Source organism: Artibeus jamaicensis, unplaced genomic scaffold, assembly GCF_021234435.1.
Source record: "Artibeus jamaicensis isolate MK-2021 breed Jamaican fruit bat unplaced genomic scaffold, CSHL_Jam_final contig_519, whole genome shotgun sequence".
NCBI classification, from domain to species: Eukaryota; Metazoa; Chordata; class Mammalia; order Chiroptera; family Phyllostomidae; genus Artibeus; species Artibeus jamaicensis.
In genome coordinates this window covers 48,819,442-48,832,084 of record NW_026521871.1, presented here as the reverse complement: position 1 = coordinate 48,832,084, position 12,643 = coordinate 48,819,442, and the positions used below count along the sequence as shown (strand labels likewise).

At 44.1% G+C, this 12,643-nt stretch overlaps 1 protein-coding gene across 1 annotated transcript in view; it reads left to right on the top strand.

The window, feature by feature from the left end:
* The window catches only part of SCN11A (sodium voltage-gated channel alpha subunit 11), a 133,597-nt gene that overhangs the window by 39,345 nt on the left and 81,609 nt on the right, over positions 1-12,643 (top strand). The window contains exon 3 of the mRNA XM_037148344.2: positions 12,170-12,304. The gene's annotated coding sequence lies outside the window, so the exon portion shown is untranslated. The remainder of the gene's footprint in view (positions 1-12,169; positions 12,305-12,643) is intronic.

The following is a 12,643-nucleotide window of genomic DNA, read 5'->3' as shown; positions in this document are numbered from 1 at the left end:
GTCTTTCCTTTTTTTCTATATTATTTCTTTTTGGAACTTCAAAAAAAGTTTAGACTTATCCTAGACCTTAATTTATCCCACAAGTCTCTTAACCCCTCTCAGTTATTTTGCATCATTTTGTGTTTCTGTGCTGCACTCTGGTCTAATTTTGTTGTATTTATTATCCAGTTAAAAAATCTTCTCTTTGTATGTGTTTAATGTCATATATTATGTTTCTTTTCTTTTGTTTGTTTGATTTTATTTTTTTAATATGTTTTATTGATTATGCCATTACAGTTGTCCCATTCCCCCCCTTCATTCCTCTCCACCCTGCACACCCCCTCCCCCCATACCCCCCCTTTAGTTTATGTCCATGTGTCACAAGTACTTTAGATTCTATATTTCCCATACTACTCTTGCCCTCCCCCTTGTCTATTTTCTACCTACTATCTATGCTACTTATTCTCTGTACCCTCTCCCCCCTTCCCCTCCTCCCACTCCCCTGTTGCTAACTCTCTATGTGATCTCCATTTCTATGGTTCTGCTCCTGATCTAGCTGTCCTCTTAGTTTGCTTTTGTTTTAGGTATGGTTGTTAGTAACTGTGAGTTTGCTGTCCTTTCACTGTTTATATTTTTTATCTTCTTTTTCTTAGATAAGTCCCTTTAACATTTCATATGATAAGGGCTTGGTGATAATGAACTCCTTGAACTTGACCTTATCTGAGAAGCACTTTATTTGCCCTTGCATTCTAAATGAACGTTTTGCTGGATAGAGCAATCTTGGATATAGGCCTTTGCCTTTCATGACTTGGAATACTTCTTTCCAGCCTCTTCAGAGGCCTGTAAGGTCTCTTTTGAGAAATCAACTGACAGTCTGACAGTAACCTCCTTTGTAGGTTACTGTCTCCTTATCTCTTGCTGCTTCTAGGATTCTCTCCTTCATTTTAATCTTGGGTAATATAATTATGATGTGCCTTGGTGTGTTCCTTCTTGGGTCCAACTTCTTTGGGACTCTCTGAGCTTCCTGAATTTCCTGGAAGTCTATTTCCTTTGTCAGATTGGGGAAATTCTCCTTTATTATTTGTTCAAATAAGTTTTCCACTCGTGGGTGTTTCTCTTCCCCTTCTGGTACCCCTATAATTTGGATGTTGGAATGCTTAAAGATGTCCTGAAGGTTCCTAAGCCTCTCCTCATTTTTTGAATTCTTGTTTCTTCATTCTTTTCTGTTTGGTTGTTTCTTTCTTCTTTCTGGTCCACTCGATTGATTTGAGTCCCAGTTTGCTTCCCATCACTATTGGTTCCCTGTGGATTTTGCTTCATTTCAATTAGTTTAGCCTTCACATGTTCCTCTAATTTGTGACTAAAATCAACCAGTTCTGTGAGTATCCTGATCACCAGTGTTTTGAACTGTGCATCTGATAGGTTGGCTATCTCTCGGTCACATAAAAGTATTGGCTCTGGGGCTTTGAGCTGTTCTTGAGTCATAATGTTTTGGTCTGTTTGCGCTTTTACGTATGAGGTGTGGAGTCTTAGGTGTTCACCAGGGCGGGGCAACCCAGTTGCTGGGTTGTGACACTGTATGTGGGGGCAGGGTCAGAGAGGGGCAATGGGTTTTTGTCTGCTCTCTCTTGGATTTTGGTCCCCTCTGCCACTTCCCACAAGCAAACTGGACCCTTGTGGTGCTGGTTCCCGGGTGGGTGGGCTTGTGCAACCTCCAGGACCCTGTGGGTCTCTCTAACAAACTCTTTGTGAGCCTGGGAGCCTCTCCTGGCGCCTCGACTCCCGAAAGTTTTTCCAATTGGTGCTTTTAGGCTTTATTTCCTGGCACTGGGGCCCTTTGTTGTGCCCTGTCTCACTGTCTGTTTTTTCACCTGGTTTATCTGTGCGTGAATGGGTGTCTGTGGTCAGCCAGCCGCCTTGCACCCTCACTGGGTCTGCCCGTTGCCACCCTGGGCCTGGTATCTGCCAACTGCCGCCTGCGCGCCTTGGTCAGTTCGGCTGCTTTTTCCTGCCGAGACCCCTCTCCGCCAGCTGCCAGCTCTGCCCCTCTTACTGGTCTGGATGAATGGTTTGGTACAGTTCAATTTTCTCTCTGTTCTAGTTTCATTCTGGTCTTTAAATCTTTGTTGTTCATAAACTTAATTGTGCAAGGAGGTACAATATTTCTTCCTATGCCTCCATCTTGGCCAGAAGTCGTATATTATGTTTCTAACTGCAGTTTCTAAGTACTTTAATTTCTGGATATTCATTTGTTTCATTTAAAAATTGGCTAAGATCATTCTTTGTAGTCTCTTGTTCCTCATATTTTTAAGCTTTTCTATTAGCTCTTAAACTTTCTATCTGATAATTCCAGTACCTAAAATCTTTATGTTGTCTATTGTTTCAATTTGTCATTCATAGTGACTTATTTCCTTGTATTTTTGTGATTTTGATTATAAACTGCTAAGTTTTGTTAAAGCCTCATTGCTTGGCCCTGGATCAGAGTGGAATTTCTCTGGGAAGAATTTGTGTTTGCTTCTGCCACCCTCCTTGTGGAGGCAGATTTTATTTCTTCCTTACATTATGAGTGTAAGCCTTTTGATGCCCTAGCTTTGCACAGTAGACCGCTCTTAAACATCCCACTTTACTTATTTTTAATAGTTAACCTTTTATAAAAAAGTTTTATTTCTTTTTTGAGAAAGAGGAAAGGAGAGAGAGAAACATCAATGTGCAACTGAAACATTGATTGGTTGCCTCTTACCAACCAGGGACCTGACCTGCAACCTAGGCATGTGCCCCTAGGAATGGAACTGGTGACCTTTTAGTTCACAGGCCAGTACTCAACCCACTAAGCTACACCATCCAGGGCTAACATATCACTTTAAATGGGCCCCAGGCTTTCTGTCTTGCTTCATACCCCATGAAGCTATCCAATGGAATGTAAAGTCTCCAAGGCTTGGCCTTTAGGTAAAAGCTGGTTCTAACACTCTTTTGTCCAAGGGTTTTTGCTTTGCTTATCTATAGAATCCTCAGAGATTTTTAAATGTTTTAAGTTTTTTATCTTTTAATACATTACTATTTCAACTGTAAGAATTACTCAAGATATCTAACTTTCTATACTGATAGAAATATCACTCCAGGGTCTTCTTTAAGCTATCATATATATATATATATATATATATATATATGCAAGGAGAGACTGCGAGCCTCTAATTAGCAGGGTTGTGAAAAAGTTTTTTTTCTCTTATGATTACGTTTATGCTTCACTAAAAGGAGTGTACCAATTAAAAGCTATTTCTTGTTATAAAACTGAGGGTTGGGAATAGTCCTTAATCATAAAATTAAATATTAATTTAAATGCATGTTTAGGAAAAGGGACATGGTCTTCAAACTTAGACCTGCATTATATCTTATAATCCTCTTTTACTATTTCTTTAATTATGCAAATGTCTTTTGATGATGTTTGTTAAACTATCTTTTAGTTAGACAGGTGGACTTCAATGTTTTCTATAGTCATGTGACTATAACTCCCCAAGCCTTGCTGATTAATTGTCATATAAACATTACTTTCGAAATCCTGGTCTGTAGCTGTTCTATGTTTCTAAATTTTTCTTGTTGATGGTATTATCAGGCTCTATTTTGCTTGCCTTTCCTTCTTTTAGCCACAGGATTATTAATAAAATCCAGACTCTAACAGATTTTGCCTTAAATTAAGTGTTAGAAATATTTTCTTGATGTGGGCCATAATGATTTCAGTATGCTTGTATCTGTTCTCCCAACTGTAAGAGAAGGCAGAGCTCTTCTCTTACTCATTTTGGTGTCTCCTTTGGTTCCTTCCCCCAGTTATTGTCTTATAATTTAGGAGGAACTCAGGGTAAATATAGTAAATAAATAGAAACAGGGAAAAGTCACTCAAAACCACATCTTTGAGGAGAGATCAAATCTGCTACTGAGGCCATCTAACTTTCTTGAGGGTGAGAAATACTGAGTGGGGCCCAGCAGTGGCAGAGCCGGTGTTCAGGGCCCAGGAGACCATTACAGGGCCTCCTGCCACTCTGCCCACGTTCCAATTCTCCCTGCGTTAGGCCACCTGGCTGCCAGTAGCTCCAGCCCTTGGGGGACCAGAGTGTGGGTCAGTGGGACCCAGCTACCACAGGAGGCTGGGGTGTGGGGTTGGCCCAGTGCTTCTCATCCCTACATGATGGCTTTGTGGTCCTGGAGAAGCTACCAGCCTGAGATTGCTCCCACCTCCCACCCCCATTCCAGCAGGCCTGGCATTTTGTTCTCTCCAATTAACTGTGCATAACAACAAGGAGTGAAACCAAGTGAATTAAGTAATAATTTATCATATTCAGTTCACCATTAATAGCCTTCTAGTGTTTCCTTTGCTCTTTTAAATGAGACTTTGTTCTGATGCTCAGCTCTTTAGTTACTCTGCAAGCTTTTAGTGAGTGCTTTCTCTCCCTCCCCTCCCCTCCTCCTGCTTTCCTTGAGCTTTGAAACACGAGTGTCTTTCTGGAAGCAGCTGAGCCATCTCCCATCTAGCATCTTTCATCCCATTTAATAGGGACCTTGCATGTTAATTTATGAGCATCAACTCCAGGCTGGGTGTGGAGAGACACAAGGGAAGAGGATTCAGTCTTTGCCCTGGACCAGCTTTTAATCCGACCAAGGCAATAAGACTCATCCAGTACGAAATGGTCAGAGGAGGGAGGAGGGGACAGTGTCAGTGCCAGCAAAGACCTTTCTTTGAGAATAGCTCCCTGAAGGAGAGGACTTGAACTGAGTCCTGAATGTTGGTATGAATTTGGGGAGGAAGTGGATGAGAGGACAGCCCATGCTGGGGTCTGGCTGGAGCTTGATGTGAGCCTCCATCTTCACAGGACCCTAAAACCACAGCCGTTGGACCACCATGGCAGTAGGTGAGGTGAGGTCAGGGAAGTGAGCCTTAACCAGGCCAGTGATAGGGGACCCTTTGCCTGCTTACTTGCTCATTGGTCTCCTTTCTGGGGTCACCTGGCCTGTGAACCTCCCTTTCTCAGCCCCTTGGCTTTTGGACTTTTTCCTTAAAAGGAATCAGGCAGTGGACCCAGTGAAGTTTCGGATTTTCTGGGTCTATTCACTTTCATGTCTCTACTCTGCTGGGCTGTGTGTGTAAGTGTGATTGTATATGAATGTACACCTGGGCTCTCAGGACTGGCATCAGACACTTACGTTTTGCATTGAAGGCTGTGGAGGTAATAACAGAACTCGGGTAGCAGGGGCTATAGCTCTGAGTCACTGAGGTTGTGAGACCCTGGGCCCCCCACAGATTGCAGCTTTAACTCCACCAAGGCCTGTTGGGACCCCTGATGGTGGGGGATGGGCCCAAAGATGGGAAGGTGAGGAAGCCTGGGCCCTCAGAGGGGTTGAGGAAGCGCCCACATAGGCTCCTTCTCTTGAGCAAAGTCTCTGGGCTCTGGGCACATATCGCAGGGCCCATGTCAGGGCATGCCCTCAGCCCACTGCTCTGATTTGTTCTCAGAAGGAAATGCCGTGCTGGGTGCTGTGGGGGAGAGGTCACTGGCTTCCAAGGAGCCAAGGTTCTGGCAGACTAGACTGGCCAGGGCAAATGTAATTTCAAAAACTGAGTTGAGGAGGGAGAACTTGTGGAGGGACCCAGGTGGTCTATACATGCATGCTCACTTCAGGGTGCCTCTGGACTGAAATGCCTTGAAAATAAGGCTTCAGGGAGAGCATATTATGTATTTGAAAGAAATACTCAGATGAGTTGCTTGAGAAGGAGGGTAAGTCCCCAGGGCATGCATGTGAAAAAATACAGGGGGCATCTTTGAAACTGTTATGTTCAAGGTGTTGAAAGAAATTTGCCTCATTTCTAAGAAGCAAGATGGTAGGAAATTGAGGTGAATAGAAAACTGGGGGTCCAGTGGGGTTGGGGAAGGCCAAGAGAAATCTATCCCTGAGGGCAGGAGAGTGGGTACAGGTGGCAACAGAGGGACAGCTAACACCTATACTACAGATAAAAGGACATGTTCTTTTAATAGTGACAGATGGCCACAGGGTCAAGCATGCCTGAGGGTTTGGTTGTACCATAGCCAGGGGAGGTTTTGTGGTCAGGATTTGAGAGAGAGAGAACTGAGTTAATCAAGTTCAGGTTTTGGCATGAAGCAATTAACCTGAGGCCCTGTAGTGTAGAGAGGAGGAATGTCCTCCAATTGTCCTGTGATACCTAGTCATTCTATTTCAGAATTTGAATATCAGCAGACATGTCTCTGGAATCTTCTGGGCACATTGTGAATTCATTTCCAGAAGCATTTACATTTGCTCCCCAAATACCAACATCCATTTTCTACCTAGTGACTAAAAAGCAGAGAAAAAAAGCTGAAATGGTCAAACAACTGGGCATTTAATGTCAGGGGACACTAAACCATAGCCCCTGGACCACCTTCAGCCTCTAAGGGGTGACCAAGATAGAGGACAGGGAGGGGAGTTGGGGGGGCAGCTTCACAGTCTAGTTGGGTGTGTTTCTTCCCGTTGGAACTCCTTTCCTCTGTGTGGTCTTAAGTGGCAGCACAGATATCTGATGTCACAACAGGCCACTGAGGTTTTGTTCAAAGCCTCCACCTATTCCTCTTTTACAAGATTGGTGGTGCTGCCCCTTTAAGGCTTTTCCTTGTCTTTTTCCTTCCCTTCCCCCCACAATGAGGGCAAACTGAGAAGAATGAAGCCAGGGCAAATTGAGAAAATATTTGAAGCCTATTAAGCATGGCTACAAGTTTATTGCAATTCCTAAGTTAATTATATCCTTTTTGACTGCCAGCCAGTCCCTCCGCTGAGCTTCCATATAGACTTGGCCACCTCTCCCAGCCTCAGGCTGGCTGCATGCCTATCTGCCCACCATCCCTCCCTGCAGCCTCCTGCGCAGAGAAGTCAGCAATCCACTGTAGCTACTACTTGTTGAAACTTAAGTGTGGTAGGGCTGTGGTGGGTGTGAAGAATTTGGAGTGTGTATGTATTTGTGCCCCTCAGTGGGGTAGGGATGTGGTCACTAGTGGGGGACCATATATGTAAATGCTTAACCTCACCACCACCACATACATTCATTTTAGGTTGTACTTTACGAAGTGTCGTACTTGACTATTTAAATCTCATGACTGTTTTGAACAGTAAGTGTTATCAGTGCCATTTTTGGCTTAAGAAGCTGAGGTTCAGAGAACAAGGTAGAATTCAAGGCTTCTAAGTCCTCTGTGTGTGTGTAAATGTTTTCCTTCTAAACTGTATTGGTTCCCAAATAACAGTAAAGTTGTGCCTCTGTATAACGTTTAAAAGCATTCAGAGGGAAGTTCATGACTGTTGCCTCATTTATTTTAAAAATAATGTGATGGTGCTGCCCTCATTCGGGAGTTCTTTAGGAATTGTTCCTCCTGGTTCATCCCCAGGTTGGCAGCAGGAACTGCCTGACCTCCACTGATTGGTTCAGCTCCTTCTCTGGGAGTTTTGTGTCTGAGAATGAAAGGGATCAGCACGTGAACACAGTGGTGGAGAGTGGCCATTTTCTGTCGGGTCAGTGAGGACCAGTGGAAGCCAGTATACAGCAAGACAGGGGAGAAAAGGCGCTGAGGAATGGCAGCAGCCACAAAAGGCAAGGAGAGACAGGAGTTTTTGAGGTTCCTGACCCTATTCAGTTTTTGGTTCTAGTCCAGGAGGGTCTGCAGCCTCTCTTTCCTTAGATTCTGTACCACACCCTGCTTCCTGCCAATAAAGTCTCTCTCTCTCTCTCTCTCTTTTTTTTTTTTTTTTGCAAATACTGTATGCTAGGGTTAGGATTTTTATTACTTGCAGCCAAAACAATACTCAATAATACAAGGCATAAAGTAGAAGCAGAGTGAACTAAATGTTAAATATATTGGTTCAAGGAAGGAACTGTGGATGTTAGAGGATGGAGCAGCTTCCACTGCTGTGTTGCAGAACTCATGAGCTGCACATAGAAGGCTTTGCTCAGTATCTACACGTACTTGCCACCCTTTGGTACGACCCTTTGGAAGGAATAGAGGGTACATGGGAGCCATCTTTTAGGAAGTTCCTGAGTGTAGCAGATGCTTTTGGTAGCCCTGTCACGTTCCCTCAGCCTATCTCTGATTTCTGCTAAAGCTGTGGTAGACAGTTCCTTCATGCTAACAGCATCTAACCTTGCTTCTCTTGGCTTTTCTGTCTCAGTGCTTTCTCCAAAGCCCTGGAAGCTCTCTCAGCCAATGAGCAAGCATAGTCCAGAGATTTGGAGGTTGAAGGGAAGTTAACCTTTAACTGAGATTTGGAAGATCTGCTTTCAAAATGACTTACGGATGATAAATTGGTCCTGGCTATTCCAAGAAATCTCATTTCCTTTCTACAGGAAATCTCCATATGACTGAGTATTTTCACAGCATGGTGGCTATCTTCCTCCAGGGTGGCAGTTTAAAAGAATAAGGAAGAAGCCACCTTCCCTTTTATGACTAAGCCTCAGAAGTTACAGATGGTCACTTCTGCAATGTCATGTTGGTTACACCTGTTCAGTTTGGGATGAGACTACATAAGAACCTGAATACCAGAGATAAGGGTCATTGGGGCCATGTTGGAGGCTGGGTACCATAATGGTCCTGTGGACAACACTCAGTTGACAGGGTATATAAGGTAGAGGATAAATGCCCAGTCTCCTAATTCTCAAATGCATTCTATGTGGTTTCTTAGAGGCTCCCCAAGGAGGCTGAGTCCAAGTTGGCCATAACAGTAATCACCTTAAGTGCATGCCCTTTCTTGGCTTCTCCTCCTTCTTAGACTTCCATTCCTTTCTTCCTTACTCCTGTTTCCTGTGATCACTCCCAAGTGCTTGTCAATGCTTCTGGAGAAACCCAGACCAAAACATAAAGGTAATATCTAAAATAATTTTGAAATGGTATGGAGCTGATCATAAAAGTATATGACACAGTGTGCTGTTAGAATATTGGTAATTACTTATGTAGAGGGATGGCATGGCTGGGAAAGGCTTTATGGAAGCAGCAGGAATCAAGGTATTGAGGGATTGGGAAAAACAGTAAGAAAAAAAGCAAGAGGAGGGCAGCTTTAGCAATGCTCACAGTGGGCACAGGGCCTGGGCAGGGCAGGGCACAGACGAGGGCTAGATGTGGCTGGGGCAGGAGTGGTCAGTATGTGGGACAGTCCACCAGGAAGGGGCCGGAGCAGACTGTCCATTGGGAAGATCATTGTGACAGTCTAGATGAGAGATGAGAAGGGCTTGTTGTAGGTGAGGCTAGCTGGAAATAAAAGACGAGAGTGAAAAACAAGGTCTCACAAAGGAGGACCAGCCAGGACTTCCTTTCCAGGACCAGACAGAGGATTGAGGAGCCAGGGCTGGTTTTCAGAAAGGATTTTAAGGAGGTTAGCTGTTTTTTGAATCTATTCACAAATGATTATTAAGCACCCGTTAAATGATATGTACTGTGACAATGGGGCCACAGCGGTAAACAAGATCATGAAACTGTGTCCGCACTGAGCATGTTTCCTATAAGGATCTGCCAAGGAATCTCCCTTACAACTTTGAAGGCAATTGATTCTTAGGAAGTGGATTCTGTACTTTCTCAGAGCTGTGTCCCTAAAATCAGCATAGCCAGTTCTGCCACAAAATGTCTGTTCACTTTGGCTGCTCACAACTGCTCACAACCCTCAGCATTGCCCACTAACAACTGTTTATTTGCACAGATATCTTGTCAGTGGGATATTAGCAGTGGTGCACATTAGGGAAACAGAGGACTTGATAGTTACACATAAGTAATTAAAAGCTTCAAACAGTGCCAGTGTCCATGCCTGTTACCCAATATAAGTTCAAGTTCAAATTCCTTAGTAGTATGCAAGTAGTATGTAATGCCGGGCAAAGCATCCCTTCATCATAGCCTCCTCTTCCATGCCCCTCTCCTTGTCCATATTCCATCCTCATGGGACCACTTGACATTCTCTACACATGCCCCGTTTTTCTAGGCCTGTGTGTCCTTGTTCGTGCTTTTTCTGGAAAGCCCATCTCTATGTGCTCTGCATATTGAGTTCTTACTCATCTTCTGAGCCTCAGCTCGCATCCCATCTCTTCTTGGAAGTCTTCCCAGACTGAGCTGCTCCCTGTTCTGTGCTCTGAAGGCCTCTGGTCGATTCTTGCTTGCAGCCTTTTGATAGTCTGTTTCTTGTTTCAGAGTTCTTTGTATACCTTTGTCACACAATGGGCTGCATGCCTCAAGTGTTCTGGTCTTGGTTCACTATTTCCAGGTGCTCTGCAATAATGGAGGTTCAGTGTCATCTTTGCTAAATAAATGGATGGGAGGTGTGGCTTCTGTGAAAGATGATGCACCTTGCTTGGCCACTGATGTTGAAGCTGGTCAGTGTATCAATCAGATGGCAGGGCTGAGACTGGCAGGGCTCACTACCTGTTAGCAAATGAGGGAGGTGACAATGCCATATAACTCCAAGGATGCAAATGTGGGGGTACCCTGACCAGCCTTGTTAGTGTTCTTTTATCATGAGGACTCCGCACAGGTGCTCTACTCTGTCTGTCAATTGCAAGTGTGAGGAAAGTCCTGAATGCAAACCCCATACTGCTTGGGTGACCTGTGTTTGTGTATTGCTCTTTGTCACTTAAGTCCTTACATTTGGAACCATTTGCATTTATCTCAAAGATGGGAGTAGAAAGGTTCTCTGAAACTTCAGAGTGAGGAATCTGAATGTGACTTAATAGCTTAGGAAAATAATATTTGCAAAGAGTTTATATTAAAAAGGCCAGGGCCTTTTAAGATAATGAAGTTAAAGGTCTCTTTTACCTCTTCAAACACACACATTTTTATCCATGTAAAAATGCTTATTAACTCTGAGTGCTTCTCCTGTTCTTTGGTCTTCTCTTATTCTGAGATTCAGTCTGAAATCAGACAAGGCCTTAGAATTTCTGCTCACTGGTTTAAAAAGTCAGGTCATGTGTGCACTGTGCCAGGCCTGGTACTAAGCCTGTGTCTGATTTCAGTTCCTCTCTGTGGGATAAAAGCGACCAGGTCTTTTCCTTCTTAAAAAATAACAGGTACTGCCCTGACCAGCGTGGCTCAGTTGGATGAGTGTCCTCCTGCCCCGAAACAAAATGTCACCAGTTCAATTCCCAGTCAGGGCACATGCCTGGGTTGTGGCCTATCCCCCGCCAATGTTTCTCTCCCTTTTTCCTTCCCTTCCCCTCTCTCTAAAAATAAATAAATAAAATCTTAAAAAAATTAATAAATACTTTATCTAGTGTTTGCAAAGTGTTTTTACAGGTATAATCACATTTGCTTCTTGAGACTAAGGATGTTTAAAAGAATTATCCTATTTTATAGGGAGAAAATTAAGGTTCAGTGAAATTGAGTGACCCATTCACTATTATGCAGCTTATAGTGGTGGAGCTGTGACTTCTGTCAGTTCTTCTGACTAGTATTTAGTGTCCCTTCTGGCAGTGCTGAAATCTGCCTGTGATTCTATCCAACTCTCCTTTAAACACCTACTTCTACCTCCTTCCTTTTTGTAAACATCAACCCACTTGTATCCTTTATCACAGTTGGCTGTCAGCTTGCCTCTGGAAGGTGACTGAAAATAGCTTATGGTGTGACACCTCCCAGAGAGCTTCAAATTCTCTCAAGAATTAACAAAACAGAAGATTATGTGGGGGAGTTTATGTGGAGATGCTTTGGTGGCTTCTTGGTGTCCCTTATGACAACCACATAAATAAGCGTGTATTTTATTGGTCTCAACCCCCAGTGTTGATGGCGCAGGAGAAAAGGAAGGAGGAAGAGCTGAGTGTGTGCCTGGTGAACAATTTCACACTACAGGCCTCAGGAGGTCCGGGGGTGGGGTGGGTGCGGTGAGACCCTGAAGTCCCCGCATTAGGTGGTCTGCAGGCTAGGCTGAACTCAGAAGCACAGCGTAGCTTCCATACCTTTTCTGTATTCTTCTACCCACTTGGATGAGGCCAAAGGGAGGAAAAAAAACCAACCTCTTTCTTTATTAATGATGCTTTCTGCAGAGTTAGATTAAGCACTGATTAAAGGCAGATGCTTCCAAAGTATAAATGTAAGTACCATCTCAGTCACTTCTCTGGTTACAGGGTTTCCTACAGGATTCTTTAAAATCACTTTGGCTCTCTTCCCATTTGCCTTCCTCCATGCTCTCCACCCAGCTTCTGAGCCGCGCCTCCCAGAAGGGCTCTGATTGCCAAGACCAGGCGCTCGGGCTCGCAGAGAGACTTGCTCCGAGGAGAGAGCTTTGAGAGGTACCTGGGGCTGCTGTCTGGAGCCACGTTACCAGAAGGCAGGTAAGTCTGGGCTGGGGGAAGCCCTGTTCTTCTGTTCTTTCAAGTCTGTACTTGCCACTGTGGAACTTGCTCTGTTTTTGTTTATCAGGATAAAGAATAGGCCTTCATAAGCATTTCCTGCTCAAATCAGAGGTAGAGACCAGGTACAAGAAATGTGGCTCAGTGATAGCGTCCATCAGGTGGTGGTCCTTCTTTCAAGTGCTCTGAGAGGGGCATGGGGTCAGGAGGTGGCCATCTGGCATGATAGGACTTTGTGTTAGGAATTGGACTTTTCAAGTAAAGATATGCTCAAGTCTTGTTTCCATCTGAGCCTAGGGTGAAAATCCTCTGAATAGTTTC